Source organism: Chinchilla lanigera, unplaced genomic scaffold (assembly GCF_000276665.1).
Source record: "Chinchilla lanigera isolate Chin_1 unplaced genomic scaffold, ChiLan1.0 scaffold00021, whole genome shotgun sequence".
Taxonomy (NCBI): Eukaryota; Metazoa; Chordata; class Mammalia; order Rodentia; family Chinchillidae; genus Chinchilla; species Chinchilla lanigera.
The window spans coordinates 2,774,487-2,798,106 of record NW_004955422.1 but is presented as its reverse complement, the minus strand read 5'-3'; the positions used below and the strand labels follow the sequence as shown (position 1 = coordinate 2,798,106).

At 50.1% G+C, this 23,620-nt stretch overlaps 1 long non-coding RNA gene across 1 annotated transcript; it reads left to right on the top strand.

Moving 5' to 3' along the window:
* Positions 1-1,024: 1,024 nt before the first annotated feature.
* LOC106148451 lies at positions 1,025-2,474 on the top strand. Its single transcript, XR_001233900.1, has 2 exons — positions 1,025-1,065; positions 1,892-2,474. It is a non-coding gene; the product is annotated as an uncharacterized LOC106148451 (long non-coding RNA).
* Positions 2,475-23,620: the final 21,146 nt, after the last annotated feature.

Here is a 23,620-nt window from a genome sequence, read left to right as displayed (position 1 = left end):
GGTGAGGCAAGCAGGAAGGGGGGCATCTGTGCGCATGCGCACTCCGTCCGTGTACGTGCGCAGGGGGAACACCCACTCACCACTGGGGGCTGGAGGGTGGAGCCGGGGCGTGGGATGGAAGATAAAATGTTTATTTTGGTCTTTCTGTCCTAGCTCATCTCCCCGTGGGTTGACATGAGTCTCCTCCCTGCGCCGTGCTTCCTCCCAGCCCACCTTTGGGGAAGTCCCCTCCCTGCCCAGTTCTCTTTCTTCCCTGCCATTTCCTCCCACCCTTCACTTCCTCTTCCCCCAGGGGCTGTTGAGGGGTCCACACCGTTGCCCTGGCCTGCCTCGCCCACCCTCCCCACCAGCCCCATCTCTTCTGGTACTCCTTCTTCCTCACCTTTGGGGAGAAGGGAGGTCCCCTGTGTGCTGGCTGCCTCAGCGTGGCTGCCCTGGGCACAGCTGTCTTCCTGTCTCTGCCCACTCAGCTCTCCAGCCCTGGGCGGGGCGGGGCGGGGTGGGGAGAGGGAGCTCCTCACTCCCTCCAGAAGGGGCTCCACAGTGTGACCTCGGCTTGGTGCCTTAACTCAGACTCCGTTTCCTCTTCTGAAAGCTCCTGGACTGATGGTGGGTCTCCTGGTCCAGGCGTCCTCACAGTAGCCAACAGTCGTGAGGGCTTCCTGGGTGCCAGGCAGCGTGGAGACCACCTCACTGGACCGTCTCAGCCAGCCGCTCCTCACGTCCCTTTTCTGTTTCATCGAAGAGGAAACCGAGGCACAGAGAGGCCCGGTGGTGTGCTCGGGGCCACACATTTGAACTCAGAGTGTGATTACAGAATATGTCCTAGAAACTGTTTAATGTCCAAAAGTGGATTCATGCATATGGTACAAAATTCCAAAAACCCAGGAAGCCGTGGGATAAAAAGCTGGTCTTCCTTCACACTCTGTCCTGTAGCGTCCAGCTTCTCTCTTGGGAAGCATCCATCACAGATATTTGTTTTTTTTTTTTTTTTTTTTTTTTGAAGACTCTTCCAAAGATAACCTGTGTGTAACACACACACACCAAGTGTCATCAGCAAATATGGTGAGTGTTTAAATTTCAAAAAGTATCTCACTAAAAGACACTGCTATGAATCCCCCTCAAAATCCTCCCCTTTACTTGAAACGTGTTTATCCTACCGTTCTTGTCACTTTCTGCAATAGTTCTGCAAGTCTTCTTTTGTCTTTAGTTGCTCAGTCGTGGCTGCCTTGGTATCCTGAATTGATTCAAAACAGTTTTTCATGGTCACTTTGACTTTAGGAAAGAGCCCGAAGTCACGTGGTGCCAGATCTGGTAAATAAGGTGGATGAGGACATATTGTACTGTTTTTACTGCTCTGCCTTTCTATTGGATGGCATTCAGCAGCAGTGTTCACCAGATTTTTGATCATACCTGGTAAAGACACTCATGAAAGAGGACTTTCAGAACTGCTTCAGAAAGCGGCAAGATGATGGGATAAGTGTGAATTGAGGAGAAGGATTTTAAAGGGGATGAACGGTAAAATATCTTTTACTGTAGTATATTTCTTAACTGAAACAGTCACTGTATATTTTGATCACACCTCCTATTTTAAGTTTATGGTTTATGCAAGTGGGAGGCTAGCACACCCTGCAGAGCCCCTGGTGGGCCAGAGATAGCAGTGTTTGGCTGGAGGCCGCTCTACATCCATGCTGCTTCCAGCTCTGTTCTGTGGAGCCCGGGAGAACATGAGGCCCGAGAGCTAAGCCAGGGTTTGAAGCATACACCCGGCATTGAGTGGGCAGCGTAGCTCAAATCTTGGGCTCCATAAATCCATAGTGACAAGCCCTGCAAGGTCGCCATGACCCCAGTGGGGCCCTGGGACATTTCCTTTCCTGTCTGTTGCCTGCAGATGCAGCCCGCCAGAGGAAAGACGCTCTTGCCAGAAGAGGATATGAGGCCACAGGCCTGTGCTGAGAAGGAGAGGTGCCAGGCAGAACAGCTCAGGCTGCGGCGAGCTCAAGGTGGAATCTGACGTGCAGGAAGGGAACTCAGAGAGGACCTAAGGTCACCGGCCGGCCATCTGCTGTGACAAGCACATGAACTGGCTGTCTGCTGGACATTCCTTCAGGCTGTGGGCTCTGAGAGCTCGCTGCTGCGCCCTCTCCCTTGGGGCTCTTTGGCGGTTCCAGCCTTGTGCAGTCCACACCCAGGCATCAGGACAAGTCACTTTCCAGGCTCCTGGCCAGATGTTGGTTGTACCGAAGAATCTCCAGGCTGGGGACCCTGGAGAAGTCCCACTCACCAGCCACAGTTTTAGATTTTGGCACTAGTTTTTTCTTTCTTTTTTTCCTTGAATGCCTCCAGTAACAGGGATCTCACACCTTATCAAAAGCATTTAAATTCAGAACTTCAAGGACTCTTAGAAATCTGTAAGCCCTGGCTGTCCAGAGAGCAGTGTTTGGCTCAAGTACACTGTCCATCCTTGCCTCTCATCCTGCCTTTTGTTTATCTAGTACAGACCTAGCTCCCTTCTCCTCTTCTTGATTGCCAAGGTGTGGAAAGGTCCTGTTTCCTGAAAGCACTCCAAAGAAAGCATCACAGAGGGAAATTAAAGACAAGCTTGTCTCAGTTTTGACTGCCACAATCCAGTGCCATAGATGAGTCCAGTTTAAACAACAGAATTTTACGAGGGCTGATCAAAAAGTCTGATGTGCTTTTAAAATATTTCCAATAGTTCTAGAGGCTGGGAAATCTATGATCAAGGTGCCAATTGATTTGGTTCTAGAGTAAGGGCTCTCTTCCTGGTTTGCAGACGGCTGCCTTTGTGCTATATTCTCACAACATGGTCAGTCTCTGTCTTTTCTTCTAAGGATCAGACCCAAGGCTTTGTGCATGCCAAGCAAGGATGCTACCATGGAGCTACACCCCTAGCCCTCCTGTGTCTCTTTTTTTAGAAGGGCACTAATCCGGTTCACAAGGGCCCCACCCTCACGACATAATTACTTCCTGTGTTAATCAGCTTTGTGTCACTGTGACAAAACATCTCAGATAAACAGTTAAGGAAGAAAGGTTTATTTTCTTCACAGTTTCAGAGGTTTATGTCCATAGCTACTTGGTCCTGTTGCTTGGGGACTGTGGAGGCCCTGGATGTCATGGTGAGGATGCATAGCGGAGGAGCACTGCTCAAGTCACGGTGGTCAGGAGGCAAAGAAAGAGAGAAGTCAAGGTCCCAATACCCCCATCAAGAGCAGTGCCCCTGGTGACCTAACTTCCTTCCATTTCTAAGCTCCATTTCCTTTTTTTCCTTCTAGTCAGATTTTATTGGTACATTTTAGATATACATAATGATCACATTCATCATCAAGAGTTTGTACCCGTACGTGATATAACTTGTTTATTTTCCCCATTCCCCTCCCCTCCCTTCAATCCCTCTTCCCCTCCTCATATATGGAAACAGCTTTGTTTCCATCTTCTCCTTCTTTTCTCATTTAAAAAAATTTTCCTTCCTTCCTTTCCCCTTCTCCCCTGCCTCACTCCCCATTTGAACATTTTCTTACTATTTCAGAATATCTGTTATACATTTTGGTCCTAAGGTCTCTTCTAAGACTCAAGGCAAAGTCAGCTGTGAGCCACTGTAAAAATAAAAACAAAGCAAGTTAGATATTTCCAAGGTGCACAGGGTAAACATTTCCATCCCAGAAGGAACAAATATGAAAATAATAAAGAGCAATCAGGCCAAAGCAAGGCTGAAATCCGACAGGGCCACCATTAAATCCTGAAGGTCCTCATGCAGTGTCTAGGGGCAATGGTGGCAAACCTATGGCACGCATGTTATTGGTTTTTCTTGTAAGACAAAAGATGTTAATGTATGAGTCACTTTTTTCTAAACTACAACCTCGGTATTCAGGCTTAGTTGCAGGGTTGGCACTTTGCGAGAAGTAAATGGGTTTGGGGTTGCAGTTTGAGCACTCAGTCTCTAAAAGGTTTGCCATTACAGGTCTAGGGAATCTTAAGTAGCATGATGTGGGCTCGAAAGGGTTTGGGCAACCCTGCTTTGTGGCCTCACTTGGTGCAGCCCTCCTGGGCCTTTGTGGCCCTTCTTGCTGCCCGTAGCTTCTCTCGGTGGGTATTCCACGTTCCTGGCACCTCCCACTTCCTGGGGTCTCCGCTGCATCTTCGATTTCACTCTCACGGCTTCACACGTTGCTCTGTTAGGGGCTGTGGCAGGAACTGTAAGGATCCGCTGGGTTCTTGCTGTACCCCGGGAAGGAACAGCGGTGAGAATGAGGAAAAAATAGACAAGAGACAAAAAGCTGGAACGAGGAGGAGGTCCTCTCTCTCTTGAGCAGAGAAGGGGAACTGCCCCAAAACAGTAGAGCATTTGTTTTATACCCTTGAGAGGTTGATTAATTTCAGCCCCTCTGCCCAGCAATCAGTTAACAAGCTACAACAGTTTATTTACGTGCTTCGAGGAGCTCCCGTGTTCTTGGGCTGGCTCCGTCCTGCACGCGTAATTACTTTCCAGCTTCAGCCGCTCCCAACAAGGAACTGTAACTCTTTTGCATACTGCCTGCCCTCCCAGGCCTTCCTCTGAAATCTCCGTGGAAGCCTCACAACCCTTGCCTTCTGCATGTCTGCAAAACCACGATCACATAGACAGTGCCAAGGTCTGTAGCTGCCGTGAGCTACACCAGAGCTCACTTGCGCCATGGCTGTGATGGGTTCTGTCCTCTTTGACTGTTGAACATGGGAAATGAAATCCAGGAAACAATTCCCTAGGTGGCCTTGTACAAGTAGGGTTCCCCAGGGCTCTCTTCTTAAAGGAAAATCTCTGAAATGAGTTTACACTTTTACAACTTTAGGGTTCTGCCGATTTCTGAGATGTCCTCAGGGCGTCATTCCAATCTTACCAGTGCAAACTACTTGGCTTCTTTTTAATGGTGTTGATCGCCAACAACTGCATCCCCCTTGGCAGTACCTCTAAACATGCTCCTTTTCTGGCAAAACTGCAAGTTTTTCAAATCTTTCCACGCTGCATTTTGCTCATGATTCTCACTGTAAATCTGCCCAAAGCAGCCAGCAGTACCCATGCCACTGCCTGAAGGCTGTGCTGCCTTGAAATTTCCTGTTCCAGATACATCCGTCTGTCACATGTAAGCTCAGTCTCCCACAAAGCCTCAGGGCATGAATAAAATGCAGTCAGATTCTCTGCCGTAATGTACCAAGCATGGTCTCCAGTCCAGTTCCTGTCGAAGTCCTCGTTTCCACCTACGAGCTCTCAGCAGCCTTTACCGTCCACACTCCTATCAGCATTCTGGCCTGCGGTGGCCTCACCAGAATTGCTCCTTAATGTCTGCTAACAGAATCCTTTCTCTAGCCTACTTCTCCAGTGTTCTCCAGACTTTTCCATGGACTGGTAAACAAAGCTCATACCCACTGTGTCGAGGATAGTCAGTCAGTCACAACCCCAGCTCTTGGTGTTTTCTGTGTTCGTCAGTTCCCTATCACACTAACAAAACACCTGGATAATCAGCTCCTGAGGAGTAGGTTTACTTTGGGTCACAGTTTGGGAGGTATCAGTTCATGGGAAGTTGACCTGTTGCTTTGGAGCCTGTGTTGAGGCAGCACAGCATGGCGGGACCACGTAGCACATGAAGCCTCTCACCTTTAAGGAGCTAAGGAGCAAGGAGATAAAGAAACCCCGGCTCCAGTATCCTTTTCAAGGCCACACCCCTCATGATATCACTTCCTCCAACTAAGCTCTGCCTCTTAGAGGCTCCGTCACTTCCGGGTAGCACCATGGGCTGGAGGCCACACCTTTAACACAGGAGGCCTGGGGTGGATATTTCAGACCCAAACCATAGCCTCTCTCAAAGGCTCCACCTCCAAATACCATCACATAGGGGCTGGGGGGATATAAGCATCCAGTTCCAGGTAAAACTCTACATCCTACCCTAGCTGTCCCTCCCTGCCAGCCTGGATGGGAGGTGCCTGGCATCTGCGCCGCCATCTTGGCCGGCACGGTTAATCACACACAGAGGCAGGCTCTGAATCCTGCTCCACATGTGCTCTACGCGGCCATTGTGTCGCTGGGCCCTCGCATGGGAGAAGCCATCCCTTTGCCATCCCTGCTCCTTTTACCCATCTACCCGCACCCATCCTCCACAGTGCCCTGCCCCCGGCCATACACCTGGCCAGGTGAGCTTCCTTCCCAGAAGGGTTGGTCTTCAGCTCATCGCAATTCCCAGGTGTTTCACCTCCACCTCCAAGCCTTTGTCCAGCCTCTTCCCCAAGCCTGGCACGCACTCTTCATCTTTGCTGTGCATCACAATCTGCTCTGTCCTCGAAGGGACCCTCATCACCCCCTGCCCAGCCACTCCTCCCAGCACTCCAGACACTGATGAATCCACCACTCAGACAGTAGCTCTTGGTCACTTGGAATCATGTGCTGCTTTCAGGGCTGCTGATGCTGGGTGCGTCCTCAGAGACCCTGAATGTTTAATTGGTCTGGGGCCTGCAGGGCACCTGGAAAAGTCTAACATGTAACAGAGGTTGAATCACCGCCATGCGACCCGGGAGCCCACCCCATGCACCCCCTCGCTTGATGTGGTAGCCAGACCTTCCTGTACAGTGCTTTGTGGATTTGTTTACTTGCTGTCTGTGCCTACTAAGAGCTGGTGGGTGAATCAGAGCCGTTGCCAGGGGCCACACACTGCGCACCAAGAGCTTACTCCTTCATCTCATCAAATCTTCATGGCACTCCTGGGACACAGGTCTTTTTATACTCTTGGTTTGGGGGATTTTTTTTTTTCCAGTACTGGGGATTTTGCATGGAACTGCATCTTCAGTGCTTTTCACATTTTTTACTTGGAGACAGGGTCTCACTCAGTTGCCCGGGCTAGGCTCAAATTTGTAGTCCTCCTACCTCAGCCTCCCAGAATGCCAGGGTTACAGGTATGCGCCACCACAGCCAGCTGGATTTTGGGAAGTAAAGGCTCACAGTTTGAAGGGCCATCAAGTCTGTGTAGGTGGTCAGTGGTAACCCTAGGATTTGAACTCCATCCTGACCCCAGAGCCTGCACAGATCAGCACCTCTCTACACAGCCACGACCTTGTGGGCATGGCTCTCGACTTCTGTCCTGGCCATGTCCCGCTGGTCTTTACATCAAGCTCAGGGGCTTCCCTGACCTCTGCTGTCCCAGACACATCTTCCCACCACTGCTCTTCTTTGCAGCAGGAAGGGAAGAGCAGAAACAGCCAGACACAAACTACAAACTCTAGCGTTGAACCCAACCAGTCACCACTATGAAGACGGGAGACCCCTTTCTAGTTCGTAGAGCAGCAAGGATCCCAGGCAGAAGGGCAGAAGCTACATGGGCAACTTTGCTTCTTGGCTGTGGAAACTTTGACAAATGCTTGTCTTCTCTGAGCCTTGTCTCAAAAACAAAGCTGGGAGCTCACTTGCAGGAGAGCAGTATGGATGGAGTCCATGAGAACAGCAGCACAACTGCCCGCAAGGAACAAGAGTTTATTAATATAAAAACTGAGAGCTCTCTGAGCCTGGTGCCTCTCCGGGTCCCTATCACCAGTGGCTAGCTTTTTCTGTCCCCTGCACCCCCGCTGCACATTGGCCTTGGTAAGGTGGAGGGGGTGACAGTCTTCACAGGACCTCTCTCTTGCCACCCAAAGCCCGCCCCCCAGCCATCACTCCTGCACGCTGGACTCCGCTCCTGGCTCCAGCCTCATCTAAGGAGCTGTGACGCACAGCTGTGGACTGGAGCAGGGGATGCTCCACCTCTTCCTCGGGGTTCAGTGTGTGCAGAGCCCGCTACCGTGATGAGAGGCACCTGTGGGAGCCCCGGGTGTTTTCCCTCTCCTTCTAGCTGTGGCAGGCAGCCTGAAATGTCACTTGTGTTTGGTGCTATGTTGAAATCATGACAGCTATTAAACCTACCACAGGTCTTGACGTTTAATGAACCACGGAGCCCTCTGTCACTATATCACGACTGATAATCACATTTCAATACAGTCAGCTTCCCTGGATGTCTATGTGCAAAGGCTTCTTAGCTGACTTTGGGGGTTATGTCCTGATGAACCCGTTGCAAGCTGAAAATATCGTGTCAGGGATATGTTTATTGCCAGACATGATGGCGCTTGCTTGTAGTCCCAGCACTTGCGGGGCTGAGACAGAAGGAATGGCTGTGAGTTCAAGGGCAGCCTGGACTCCATAGTGAGTTCAACACCAGCCTGAACTGCATAGTGAGACCCTGCCTCAAAAATCAAGCACAACCGTTACATGAGTGCATGTTATGGCTTAGGCCTAAAATGCCCCTCAAATCCTCTTGTGTTTGGAAAGTGCCTGGAGCGAGAGGGTGCTACTCATTGGTGGGTTAATGCACTGATGAATCCATAGCTGAACGTGCTGTTGAGAGGTGGGGCCTCCTAGGAAGAAGCTGGCGTTGGGCAATGACCTAGAAAGGTCTATCTCCCTCCCCAGGTCCTCTCTTTTGGCTTCCTATCCACCGTGATGTGAGCAGCTCTCTTCCCCCAGGCCCTTCCACTAGGCTGCTTCTGCATTGGAATTGGCCAACCATGGATGGAACCTTCTGAAACTGAGTCCAAATGAACCTCTCCTCCGCTTAAAATGGGTGCCAAGTACTCTGTCTCTGGGACAGGAAAGTAGTGAAGACAGTCCATTTGGTACAAGTGTAACGAAACAGCTGAGGCAGGGATACAGCAGACATAGACGTGCTGCCTAGCCTAGCACGAACTTCAGCACTACCTCCTGTCACCTCTTGCCCAGGGAGCAGTAAAGCCAGTGTGCACTGATCACTCAGCCTTACCAGCAGCCCTCTGAGGAAGGCACTGCCATAGAAACTGAGGCATGGGCAAGGTGGAAGCCTCAGGACCAGGACCAGCCCTGCTCTGGGGTGGGGCCCTCAGCACTGCACTCTGTCAGTAGACTCCTGGCTAACAGTCATTCTGCAGAACCCTACGGGAGTTTCCTGTCCCGCAGGGCTGCGAACCATCACACTGGGACCTTGCTGCTTGGTGTGTCAGCGGCACCCAGTGCTGTCAGAATGCAGACTTGGGAGACGAGACAGGAGCATCTCCAGTGTGAGCCCAACCTGTACTACTCGGTAATTTGGTGACACTGTGCCTGAAAATAAAAATTAAAAAGGGGTGGGGGTATAGCAAAGGCCCCGGGTTCCATCCCAGTATCATGTGCGCGCACACACACACACACACACACACACACTCATACACACACAGGCTGGGGATGTAGCTCAGTGGTAGAGCACTTGCCTAGCATAGTTCAGTCTCCAGTACTGAAGGAAAATAAAAAGAAAGAAGGACTCAGCCACCCCCGTGTATTTGACTAGAATTCAATTTGGAGTCTGCATCTTAGCACAGTTCCCTGGTGGCTCACAAGCGAGCACACTGACAGCATACAGGCTGCAACCCAGGCCCCAGGGACGAGAAGACTTTCCCCAGGGAGGAAGCAGGAACGAATAAACATCTTGAGCTCCTCTAGGCTGTAACACGTTCTCTGAAGGGAAGGAGGCAGGCGATGGTGCCAGGAGGCACCGGGTGGTCTGGGCCCTCTGTGGAGAGACCGGGGAAGGTGGCCTGAGGTAGGGCTGCTGGGGTTGAGACCCAAGGGTGAATAGAGCCACCTGTTCCCCAGCAGGGAGGCCGAGGCCGGAGGGAGGGGCCGGGAGCACACTAGTGTGACAGGTGTGCATGAGACACACACAAAGGGAATGTACAAGTGGGGGTACAGGGCTCCGCGGTCAGGGATGGGGACTCCAGCACGGCAACACCAGGTGTGGTGCATAAGAGAGCAGAGAGAGAAGGTGCAAAGACAGCAATTATTAAACCGTGTGGAAGACACCACGAGACAGGGGACAGAGATACGGGGATGTGGCACTGGGGGAGGCTGAGGTCCGAAGGTTCCAAGGGCCACATCTCGAGCTTTCTCTCTCCTACACATACCACACACACGCGGGTCACATGTACAGTGAACACACAGACACACGTCTCATGCATGCCCGCACTGATGCATACACACTACACACAGGTGTGGACTTGTGCACAGGTACCTTACACACGGGCACACAGTGCATACATGCACCGCACATGTGGAGGCGCACGCGCGCACACACACACACACACACACACACACACACACACACACAAGGGTCTGGGCTACCGGCTGGGTCCTGGCCTTGTTCAGTCCACCCTGTGTCCTGGGCCCCTCTGCCGGGCAGGCTGTAAGGCGAGCGCCAACCCCACAGGGCTGCAGTGAGGAGCAGCCAGCGGTGTTTGTCAGACACTTCAGACAGTGCCCAGCAGCTCTTAAAGCACCATGCACAACACCTGCCTGTTTGACCCTGAGTTCAGAGGAGGCAAAATCTCTTCCTGCTGGGCTGGGCGGGGAGACCTGATGGGGAGAGGGCTGAGCTGGGTGTGTGGGATGGGGAAGACTTGGTCCCGTTGAGTAGGGGTCCCTGTGTCCTGGGCCACGGATCCGTAGCCTGTTGGAACCGTGCTGCACAGCAGGTGAGTGGCGGGCAAGTGGGCAGAGCTCCTGCTGTGTCTCTGGCCGCTCGCGTCATTGGCATCACCGCCTGAGCCCCACCTCCTGTCAGAGCAGCTTCCATGTTCGTTTCTCCAGGGAGAGCGACCTCTACTGTGAACTGCGCATGCGCGGATGGATCTTGGCCCTAGAAACCATCCCCACCATTCATGGAAAAACTGTCTCTCACGAAATCAGTCCCAAGTGCCAAAGATGTTGTGGACCATTGATGTAGATGAAGGATCAGGTTGGGTTTGGGAAGAGAATGGAACAACATTCCTAAAACGTGCTGAGGGAGTTTGGAAAGCAAAGGGATGATAGGAAACAGCACCTCCGGGCCTTGAATGTGATGAAGGCTGTTAAAGGGGGAAGACATGTTGGACCAGACTTAGGAAGGCCCAACAATAGGAGCTTTAGGATTAGCCTTGTAGCAATCGAGAGCCATAGAAGGTTCTATCCCCACCCACCACCAGACTCTGAGCCACCATGGAGCCACTGGGCATATGCAAAACAAATATGACCTCATTACCAACAGCCACACCGTTGCTACTTTAGGAGACCTGGCATTGGCTTTGGTTCTCAGCTGGGCCTGAAGCCAGATGGCCCAAACTGGGTCACATCCCATGGCCAGAGCTTATGTCTCAGGGTAGAGCCTGCCAGGTGGGAAAGTGGAACCCAGCAAGAGCCAACCCCGAGGACAGGCCAAGCCTGCTGGGGGCATCCAAGGCTGTCAGCTGGGCTGCCGACCTGCTCAGAGGCTCTGCCGCTGGCAGCGGTCCCTCCCAGCTGGCTGTCGAGGAAAGCCAGGGCACTCTCTCCCAGGCCCTCGCCAGCTGGAACGGGCACCCACAAAGAAGTGGGACTACCTGAGGCCAGCCGGGCCTCTGTGCCCAGGAAAAACCAAGCTGTACAAGTCACTTTCCTGTTCCCTGCAGACAGGGTTGATGATTCTTCACACTGGCTTACTCCGGGTCTGTATTGTGCTTACTTGTAATTACTTAGCCTGTGGACTTGCTTAGTTCCTGTGTTCATGTTTGGCTGCGTGCTCCGTGTGGACAAGGCATGCATGTGGCATGTGGTCCAACGTGTAGGAGAAGTTCAGCACCCAGTTGTTGATTGGCCAAGTGACCACTCTGAGGACCAAATGACATGGCATGTGTGACAGTGCATGGCCAAATGTGGCATGTAAGTGACATGTGCAACAGTATCAGGCTCTTATCTCACCCAGCATGGCCCGGGCTCAGACAGAAGAGGATTTCCTCTGATGGCCACAAGGACGAGAAACCGCATGTTGGAATTGGCCACATCCAAAATGAAGGTGACAATGGTGACACTTTGCCAATGGTATGATTTTCATTTTTAAAAATCCAAGCAACTGTTTTGGACTAGTGAGAAACAGGCCTGTTCTTGTAACCCAGGAATTAGGAGGCGTTGGTGGTGCGCCTTCTGTTGGGTGCTGTGGGTCCCCACATCAGCGCAGTGCGACCCTGCTCACAGGTGCTGGCTTCTTCCCACTCCCCGTCTCTAGCTGGGAATGAGTCCTCAGTAATCTCCCCAACTTCTTCCCTGGACCCAGGTCCCAGTGGGGTTCTCGGCAGCGCGCAAGGGCACCAGGGCATGAGGCAACCGGTGGCCGCGCATGGGGTGCCCAGAGCCCACAGTCGGTGGCTGTTTTCTTCAGTAGAGATGAGGGTGAACAGGCGAACTGCTCACTGGCCTGGGGGCCGAGGAGAAGCCCAGCGCGCTCACTCCGTCCTGGCTGCTGGGCTGTTGGTTCTGGTCCACAGCGGAAGTGTTGGCCGGGCCGGTGGTGAGCAGATGGAGGTGGAGCCTCCAAGTACTGCACTTGGCCCCGTTCCTCTGTCCTCAGCTCGCCTTCCAGGTGGTTTCATGGTTGTCTTGTGATTGTTTTTCCTGATCCAGTCCTGAAGGCTGCCCTCCCTGTTCCCCTCCTGTTCAGACCTGCGGAAGCTTGACCAGGCAGCCTCCTCGAAGACTTCCTCAGTGGGGAAGGGCTTCTGTCCAGGCGGCTGTGTGTCCCTGTTGGTTCTTTCCTGCCTGAGGTGCGTGAGCGCGCACATACACACACACACACACACACACACACACACACACACACACACACACACCCTGTGCAGGGCTGGGTTCCTTGCAGATGGGGAGCCCCTCCCACACCCTTTCCACCCAGCCAGGCTCACAGCATCCCCCGGTCTCCCAGCTGGGACAGAACAACATTTTCCCAAACACAATCTCCATGTGGCCTGGGGCAGGTGACCTGAGGAGTGACTTTGGGAAAGTTTGCAGGGAGTGACCCTGAGAGCACAGTGCCAGAGATTCTGAGAGTCCTATGTGCTCAGGCCTTGCCGCACAGGTCCCCATGGGGACTGCCGTCATGACTGCTCCCCCACGGGAGGAGGAGCAGCTCAGGTAGGGTTGCTTTGAGCTGGGAGGTGGATGGGTGGGAAGACATTGGATGGCGAGTCGTGTCGTGAGGCCTGGGTTGGAGCCACTGAGCCTCCTAGAAGATGCGGTGACCTAGGTGTGGGTGGCTGTCTGCCCTCCTGAAGGTCACAGCCAGTGTCCTGTTTGTCTGTGATCCTCATGAGTGTGGCTAGATGTCCTACAGATGCTCCTACACGACATGGAGGAGTGGGGGCCACATGGACTTGGGGAGAGTCGTGGTCACATGACAGGTGACCTTGCAGTGGGGCACCAGATGGGGCTTTCAGCGCTGCACCCCCTCTCAGCTGTCCCTCACCCATGGTCACGTGGACATTGAAGGCACAAGTCCCTGGACGTCAGCAGAGACACAGTTAGAGATTGGGCAAGGTTGAGGGTCCTCTCACTGGGCTCTGCGTCCCTGAGCTGTGGCCATTCATCCCTTTCCTCCCTAGATGGTAACCTGTGCCAACGCCCATTTTCCCCATCTCTGTAAAGGGCACCATTCTCCCCCACATTCCTCAAGCTACAAACACAGGATCCTATAATCCCACCATCCAGGAGGCTGAAGCGGAAGGATCGCTGTGAGGTTGAGGCCAGCCTGGGCTACATAGTGGGTTCAAGGCCAGCCTGGACTATATGGTGAGACTCTGTCTCAAAAAATACCACAGGAAACAAAAGCCACAGAAGCCACCTAGCTTTCTTACTCCCCTTCCTTCCACACGGAAGCCAAAGCCGGATCAACTAAGAGCGTCCAGGTCTCTATTTCAGTGGCAGAGGTCTTTAGCTCAGCCCAAGCCTCCCAGGGCAGGAGATGCGGGCTGTCCTGAGGTGGAGGAACCTCTGCTGGGTCCCCTGCACTCAGCACCAGGAGGCTCATATTCTCAGGGAGACGTGCTCTACTTCCACTCTCAGTGTTCTCAGTAACGATGGCAACATTTCTGTCCCATTTCTTGATTGGTTCAGAACTCAGGGAGGAGGGGAGACCTTCACAGGGCCCCCCGTAGAAACACCACCACTCACACCTCTGTGGCATTTTGTAGGTCAAAGAACACTCCTATTTATAGCTTCCTGGAATCCTCCTTTCAGCTACGCATACAGTGTTATTATTAGCCTTCCTTTACTAATAAAAAATGAATACTGAATTTAAGTGATGCCCGGAATTCGGGGTTCACAAAATTCCACTGTCACAGCTTGAGGGTTGAGTTCCTATTAAAATGTAATTCTTTTACGAAGTCACAAGTAATCAAGACACGGTGGCATTGGTGGGGGGGCACTCAGGCCAATGAAAGGCCCACTTCCAGGGTGATGAACAGACAAGAGGTACTGGGGGAGTCTCCTGTGATGACACTGCATACATACCCTCCCCAGATGAGCACGCAAGCTCAATATTGTCGGAAAAATGTCTGTAGTTCTTGGATGATGGTCTTGTTTTTATTAAAAAGAAGTTCCTGATTTTGAGGCTGTGCTATGGTGAGGTAAGCTGCTAGCGCTGAGGGAAGCCGGATGGAGAGGGTACATGCGAACACTCTATTAATTTTGCAGCTTCTGTCAGTCTTACTTTATTTCAAAATAAAAAATTTAAAGAAATGCAGCTCCCGCTGGTAAGTAGGTATTAACTTGAATTCTGAGAAGGCAAATGAATTTCCGCTTCTCTGCTGATTGCAGTCCATCCGCAGGGATTTTCTAGAGTACAACCCAGTGCTAGGGATTCTGGAGCCACATCACAGCCCGGTGGGAAAGAGTGCATTAATCGATTGGTGATGTCTGCTCTGGGCTCCAGAAGTGGCCTGGGGGTCCCAGAGCAGGTTTCTGCCATCTGTGTACACAGTTCCTGGTAGCTCTGCAGGAACCACAGCAGAAGAGAGCCACTGAGGGAGGAAAAAGGAGAGGAAGGGCCAAGGAGGGCGGCAGGTACACCCAGTGATTCCCTTTATGCCAGGTTTAAGAAGAGGCAGCAGGAAGCCACGATGGCGTCTCGTGGTGGGGAGTGATTGGCAGGCAACATGAAGGTGATGGAAGTGTTCCTTTTCTTCATGGGAGCGTGGGTTCCCCCAGTGTGTGTGTTTGTTAAAAGTCATTGACCTGCACTTTAAGATCTGTGCGTTTTATTACCTATCCACTAGATCTCAATGATTACAAATAAAGAGGCGGGCAGGGCAGATCTGTGAAAAGAAAACCGTGGCCCTTGAGGAAGCAGAACCGGAAACTCTTGATCATGTCATTGCAGGGAATTTCTCCTGGTGGGATCCAGTGTTCAAACGGGCCGAGTTTCACTGTCCCCTTGGCCATGGAACTGTGTAGGGTAAAATCCTGGCCCTGCCCCTGGCTAACTGGGTGCCCTTGGGCAACTTGTTAATCCTCGTGCCTCAGTTTCCTCAGTTCTAAAATGAGGGTAAGAACAGTGCTGCCTCCTGGGTCTTTGTGAAAATTCGATGACTTAATCAGGGAAGAGCTTAGAAGAGCATCGAAGTGTCCAAGAGCTGCCACTACAGTGACGGCGTCTCTGTTTTCATAATTTAATTTTAATTTTTGTTAGTAACATTTTCAGGGCACACTGATTACGTTCATCGTAAGGACAAGGTGCATGCATAAATCACGTCTCCATTCCCATTTCACCCCCTTCCCTTCTTCCTCCCGCTCGCCCCATCCGTCTCGTGGTCCCTTTCCCTTTTGCAAAAGGTCTATGTCCTTGTTTCCCACTATCTATCTTTCATTCTGCTCTTTATTTACATTTTGGGGTTCTTGTATAAGAGAATCCATGGGGCATTTAAGCGTATGTGTCTGATTTATTTCACTTAACGTGACCTCAAGGTGCATGAAGGATCCATGTTCCTACAAACGACTCGGATTTATCATTCTTCATGGCAGAGTAGCACTCCATTGTGTATAAAGGCCACATTTTATTAAGATTCCTGTTGCTGACAGTTGTCCCCTTGAACTCCGGTGCCAGGGTGAACCCAAATGCTTCCTGCGGCACAGCTGAGGCTCCCTGGGTGGAAACTCAGAGATCAAGTGCTCCAGGCAGGCCACAGGGATGTAGATAAATGCTCCTGGCTCCCTGAAGTCAAGTCTGAGCCCCTAGAGTGAGCCGTGGCCGAGGCTCCCCCCAACCCACGCATGCCTGCTTCCATTCTGTGTCCTCAAGCCCTGGGTTCGTCTCTGCATGGAGGCCGCCCACTGCCTCTGGGGATTCATTTCTTCCTCTCGGGCAGGAGAAGAGACCCCAGCCCTCCACCTCTGCCTGGTCTGGGAGCCACACCTGAGGCCCTGCGGCCTCCCTGCTGAGGGGTTTGGCCTCCAGCCAGGTGAGGTGGAGCTGCCTGGTGGGTGGCTGGGTGCTTCCCAAGAAAGACTGAGGGCCGGACCCAGCAGGTCTGGCTGAACCAGAAGGGGAAGCAGAAGTTGTCCAGGGGTCTAAGGAAGGGGGAGCCCTGACCATGGGGAGAGTGCAGGAAGTGGGGGCTGGGGCTGGCCGGACTCCGGGTGACAGGGGCTGGCCAGGACTGGGTGTCTCTCATCATCCCCACCCCCAGGGTCCCAGGGACAGAGGTACAGGAAGGAAAGCAGCCTCCAGCAGCGGCCAAGTTTCCCAGAGCCAGGAACTTACCAGCCAGAGAAGCTAGTAGTAGTGGGGGCTGCCCACGGGCACTGGAAAACCAAGGCTTCCTTGGGAAAATCAGTCTGTCTTATTCCACCGGTCCACCCATGCACCCGTCCATATGTCCACCCATCTTTCAGTCCATCCATGAACACTTCATTGTGTCCATGATGTGCCAGGCAAGAGGGCGGCACAGGTGGACGCAGAATTTAAGGTCAAAGGGCTCCTTCCTAGTCCAGGATCCAAACAGGAAACCAGGGTGCTGGGCTCACAAAAGAGGGAATCTGGTCACTGCCTGGACACTCAGGCAGGCTTCCTGAAGGAGGAAGCCATAGTGGACGTGGAAGATCTATGTGCCATTGTGGGGTCCAGGATTCTAAGAGGCAGGCGTGTCTTCTCCAGTATCTCCTCTCCCGTCCGAAGGCAGGTGACATGGGGTAGGGCAGAGGCCCAGGACAGAAGGATCCCCTCTCCCAGCTGTATGGAGGAGCTGCCTGCAGGGCGGGACACCTGCTACCACTGTGAGAACAATCAATAAATCTCTGTTATCTTAAGCCTCAGATGTTGGGAGTTTATTTGTAATAGCACCTAGAATTTCCTTAAAGAATGCACCCCACACCCTGTGAAGAGGCCAAGGGGAGGGGAGAGTGTGACGGAGGGAACTGCATGTGCCCAAGCCGTAGGGTGAGAGAGAGAGGCGTACCGTGGCCATGCTAAGCCTCTGCGGCTCTATCATAAGTGAGTGGAGTCCAACGAACTGGAACCCCAGGCACGAGTGTCTCCGCCCTCAGGCTCAGAGGACCCAGGTACCTGAGTTGCTAATCAAGGTCTCCAATCACGAGCGGCATGTGGGGCTCAACCCCAGGTCTCCCTAAGCACCCAGCCCAACTCCTCAATGAACACTAGATGAAAAGGGAATGATATTCACCCCCCTACAGCTCCACGGGATCCTGGCTACATGGGCTCCTCCAACTTCCTGGGAATGGCCCCTGCCAGCAGTGCTGTCTTTTGATCACCACCCCCCCTTGGCATCTCCCACCCAGATGGAGACTTCCATCCCCAGGAAAACCAAGTAAATATCCCAGCTGGGCTGGTCTCCCCTTCTGAGCTAGCCCAAAGTAGCTCACCACCCACCCACTAGGTGAGTCCGCTTAATCCTAGCATTGCACCAGGAATCCGTCACACATTAGATCCAGCCGCCTCTGAAAAAGCCCCACCTCTGACTGCACGAGGCTTTGGAGGACATCTAGACCCAAGCCATAACACATCCACCCAGCCAGCAGGCACTTCGGGCTCCTGTGTTTTGCCTTTCTCACACCGTGGCCAAGATAATTCCATCTAAACCCCTCAGCCTTCTTAGCAGCACAGAAGAGAAAGAACGTGAGTTCCACACAGATGAGGGTTCAGATTCCTTTCTGCCGGCTTCCAGCACCGAGTCTGATTTCAGTCTCCTCACCTGGAGAATGGAAGCCGCACTTCCTCCCTCTGGGCTGGGTACAACGTTCCTCAAGGTTGCACCTACTCAGCACTGAGTGTGTGTTCTGCACACTCGGAGTGGGGCTGAGCGGGAGGCTCTGGGATGCCTCCCATCCGGAAGTGCTCAGGGCCACCAGGGAAGCGCATCTCTGCTCCCCTTGCAGAGAGCCTGGCCCAGACCCTTGCTGGCCGGAGCTGGCGTCTTCCTCTTCCCCTCATTGTCCGGGAGACCTCGCGTGCACTTGGCCGGGACAGGGACATTTCCGCAGGAATCCTGGTGTCCATCCGGCTGGGCACGTTGTGCACACCCCGTCCTACCTCTTTGCTCCCCCCTTCCCCAGGGAGGGCACCTGAGGCCTATACAGTGCCATGCCCTACAGGTCACCCACCTTCCCGCAGGTCACCTGGTCAGTTGTCACCTCCTGAGAGAAGCCATCCCTGCACTCTGCCTTTCACACTGTGCCTTTATTTTTCATCATGCCATTGGAGGTTACATGCGTACCATCCCCGTCCACTGCCTGCCTCATCCCACGAGGTATGAACATCGATATGATGCTCATTTTCGCACCCCAACGCAGTGTGTGCCGGGCACTTAGAGTTGCTGAGTGAGGGAATCAGCAGTGAGCAACCGGGAAATCCTCACCTCCTGACCACGAGTGTATTTGCTTAAATCACCCCCACCCACCCCACGGTGTCAACGGCTGCCTGAGCTAGGGTGGGGATGACACAGGCCAGGCCCATTCCCCCCAAAGGGGCACGTATGAAGGGCAGAGTCATCTGGCTGTGTGTGAGCAGCTGCATATGGATCCACCCGTTCCCAAGGACCCTGAGGGGAACCACTGGACTCTGGAAGCTTGAGAGGCCAGACCTGAGTTCAAACCCTGGTCCTACCACTTTCTGGAGGTCTTGTGGCCTCTCTAAGCCCTGGTTCCATTTGGGCAACAGGGCTGATACCCCTTGCTTCCCCTGGGGTCATTCATGACTAAAGAAACCCCTGCATTGCTACTTCAGCACCAGATTCTGGGGCCAGCACACCAGACACCAACCCTGCCTGGGCGAGTGCTGGCACCTTGATCAAGTTGCACAAAATTCTGGGGCCTCAGTTAATCCACATATAAGGTTTGTGATGTTTTTGTGAGTTCATGTGTTGAAGCTGTTTGGATCTATGCCTGGCACCAATAATGCTGCAATAATTTTATGTTTTACACTCATTCTTTAAAGATTAACACGTGCCAGGCGTGGTGGCGCACACCTGTAATCCCAGTACTGGGGAGGCTGAGGCAGGAGGATCATTGTGGGTTCGAGACTAGCCAGGGCTACAAAGTGAGCTCAAGACCAGCCTGAACTGCACGTGAGACCTTGTCTCAAAAAGACAAAAAGAAAACAATAAATAAATAAAAATAAAAATTAAGGTATCTTCTATGTGTAGTGAAATGTACCCTTCATTATATAGTATATAAATTAAGAACTGAACAAAAATTCTATTTGTATAAGAAAATTTGTCAAATTATGTGTATAAATATTTATGTACAATTTATATAAATATACATACATGCATCCTCAGCTTAGGGTGTGGTTTTGTTCCAATAAACCCTTCTTAAGGTGAAGATGCATTTACTACGCCTCACCTGCAGAACATCTGTCTGCAGTGGCAGGTGTTAGTCATGGCTCCTGGTGGTCAGAGACTGGCTGGAGAGCTGAGGATGTTCTTCACCTTGACATGGGACAGGGGTCACAGCAGTCCTCTCTCAGCCATACAGCATCTCATAGAGCCTCAGCAGTTTCCTCTCATGACCTGGGGGCTGACTGGGAGCAGCAGCTCATTGCTGTGTGTCCAGCATCTTTGAAGAGTCCTGAACCACGCACTGCCAGCTCAGGACAACGTCCCAATTCAACATCTGCAGTAGGGTTGCCACTGAACGTTACTGCTTTGGCACCATCATAAAATTGAAAAATCCTAAACTGAATCATCATAGGTTGGGGTCCATCTGAATAATCATCCCTGTGACCTCACACCATCAGCTGGGCACCATCCGTTCTCCAGAGACTTCCTTGTGTTCTGCTATCCATTCGGCCATCTCCCCACTACTCCTCCATGTGTTGTTATAGATAAGTGGTGCCGACTGGTGAGACTGACATCAGTGGCCTAGACAGCGTGTCTTCTCTTGGGTCCGGCTTCTTCTGCTTAGCCTAATGCTTCTGAGGTTTACGCATCTTGCGTGTATCAGTAGTTTGTCCCTTGCTGCTGCTGGTGAGTGCTCGTCACATACCATGGCTTGCTTATCCCCTTCTGGGCTGTGAGCCACTCCAACTTCCGGTGTGAGCCACGACAACTTCCGGTGACTGGGAGAAAGCGGCCATCAGCATTCTTGCACTGTTCTCTTTGTGAGCACCTTCTTATTTCTCTTGAGTGGGTAGAAGAACAATTGCTAGGCCACAAGGTAAATGTATTTTTAACTTTGTGTGTCTATGATCCTTTGGAATTTCTCGGGGCTTACCTTTTCACCAAACCCACAGTCTTGGTGACTCCCACGTCCACTTGAAAAAAACATAGTTTCTGCAGCGTTTGGCTGTAGTGTTTGCAAGTATGGATTCAGTTATAATTGACTGTGTTGAAATCTGTGTTACTGGCATTTGTCTGTCAGTGATCAAGAGCAGGGTTTCAATCCACAACAACAATGTGGTTTTCCCTATTTCTCCTTATATTTCTGTCAATTCTACTTTACCTATTTTTAAGTTCAGTTACTGAGTGATATACACATATATATCTTTATAAAAATTAACCCTTTTTTCTCATTAAGAAATGCCCTGCTAGTATTTCTTGCATCAGATTTTACTTTGTCGTGTCTTCATTTAGCAATCCCAGCTTTTTTTATGCTTCATGTTGGCATGATTTATCATCATTTAACTTACCTGTCTTTATATTTAAAGTAGATTTCCTGTGGACAACATACTGTGGATCTTGCTTTTTTTTTTTTTTTTACACACTCTGAGAGCCTCTTGTAATTGGAGGGTCAAGCCTATTTATTTAATGTTTATTGTAAGTTTTGATAAGTTGAGTTAAAGTCTGTTATATTACTATTTGTTTTCTGTTTGTGAGCATTTGTTCTTTGAGTTGTTTAACCTGTTCTGCTTTCCTTTGAATTACTCAAGAATCATTCTTTCCAGTATTCCATATTATCTTTCTACACCCCTTCAAGGTATCTTTTTTTGTCCTATTTATTTTTAGGGACATCTTTCAACACTAAAGTACACGTATTTAATGATCAACTCCTACCTTGAATTATAATGCTCTTTCTTGTGTGATATAAGAATTCTAAAATATTATACTTCCATTTTAGTGGTTTTTTTGTTCAGTCTCTGCTGCTCTTGTCAAATACTTCACCTCTTTAGGACATAAACTCTACAAGATGTAGTGTATTTTTGCTTTGACAGCCCACTTGAACAGCTCTATGGAGGTTTACTTTACAGACTTAAGTATATAGTTCAATGATTCTTAGTAAATATATGATGTTGCACAACTTCTGACATAACACAATTTTAGAAAATCTCCCTCACTCCAGAAAGACCCCTTGTGCCATTTTCATTCACTTACCATTGTGTCAGCCTTGAATCATCACTAATATACTTTGTATGTCTATAGCTTTGCCTTTTCTAGCATTTCATATAAACAGAATCAAATAGTATGTCACCTTTTGCATTAGGCTTTTCTCGTTTAACATAGTGCAGTGCAGTTGCTGGACTGTGCAGTAAATTTATAGTTTCATTTTTAAAGAAATTTCCAATCTTCTTCACAAAGAGGCTGAGACATTTTACATTCTCTCTTCCAGTTGCTGATTAATTTTTTTAAATAATAAGAAAGTAGGAAAAAACAGTCTTTTGTGTTTATTCACATGTCTAGATTTTAAGGTGATCTTTATTTCCTAAAATTAAAGATCTGAGTGTACATATAGAATAATTCCCTCCTCCTGAACATCTTATTGTGTAGGTCTGCTGGCAATGAATCCTCTCAGTTGTAGTTCATCTGAAAATAGCCTTATTTTACTTTAATTTTTTAAGGACAATTTTACTAGATGTAGAATTCTAGGTGAACAGGTTTGGTTTCTTCCTGGTTTTCAAAGCTGTTTTCCGTTGTTGCTTTGCTTGTAGTGTTTTCAGTAAGATATCAGGCAGCATTCTTATTTCCATGGTCCTGGATACTGATACTTTAGGATTTTTTTTGACATTTTTTTTGTTTGTTTTTTGACATTTTATTTTTAATTAGTACATGTTTATGATGCATGATGAGTCATGGGAGATTAGTGCATATATGTCTTGGTTGTTTTTCTCTCCTTGCTGGGACAAAATACTTGACGTCCAAAGTTAAGGAAGGAAAGGTTTATTTAACTCACAGTTTGTGGAGATTTCAGCCCATACTTAGCTGGCTCCAAGGCAGAGTGGCACAGGGCAGAGGGCAACAGTGGCAGAAGTGGCAGAAGACAGCAAAAACAATAACAGCAAAAGGGAGGAGCAGTGGCCTTTCCCCCTCCTTTATATTGTATGCAGGTTACTTACCCTGCTATACCCGGTGCGTGGTGGGTATAGCGCTCACACCCGTAATCCCATTGAACCATGAGTGTAGCATTCACACTCACAATCTCATTGGATCATGAGTCAATCAAAACCTCTCTTGACTGCATGAGGCTTTTGGGGGACATCTAGACACAAATGATAACAATATACATATTGCATCTTTTTCTTTTTTTTTTTTTTTGAGACAGAATCTTGCTTTGTAATTCAAGGCTCTGAACTCACTATATAGCCCGGTTGGTCGTGAACTTGTTATACTCCTGCCTCAGCCTCCTGAGTGCTAGGGTTATGAGTGTACCGCCATGCTTGGTGTCATGCCATATCTTAATCCTTTTTATTTTTTCAATTCTTTAAAGTGATTTCTCATTGCTTTTTAAATCAATGTTATCATAATGTTCTAGCTGTGGTTTTCTTTGTGTTTATATTGCACTCCTTTTTCTTTTTTTCCTCTTGAGATTCCAGTTATAAGTATGTAAACTGCTTGATAGCATACCGTCGGTAATGAATACTGTCTTCATTGTTTTTTTCCAATCTTTTTCTCAGTGTCAGTGCTGATTTATTGTGACCTGTCTTCAGGTTTAGTGATTTTTTTTTCATTTTTTTTTTTTTTTAAATCTTTTGAGACAGGGTCTCGCTGTGCAGTTCAGGCTGGCCTTGAGCTCACTTTGTAGCCCAGGCTGGTCTCCAACTCACAAAGATCCTCCTGCCTCAGCCTTCTGAGTTCTGGGATTACAGGCATGTGAAACCACATCTGGCCTTAGTGATCTTTTTTCTCTTGTATCAGATCTACTGTTTAGTCAATACATTTTCGGTTCCAATATTTAATTTTAATTTTTTGAATTGTCATTGTGTTATTTTTCAGTTTCCTGAAGTACTGTATACCACTTCTATACCCACTGTATTTTGTTCTATAAATTTCTTTATATATATAAATTAGAAAAATCTTAAAATATACTAGAAGAACCTACATGTAG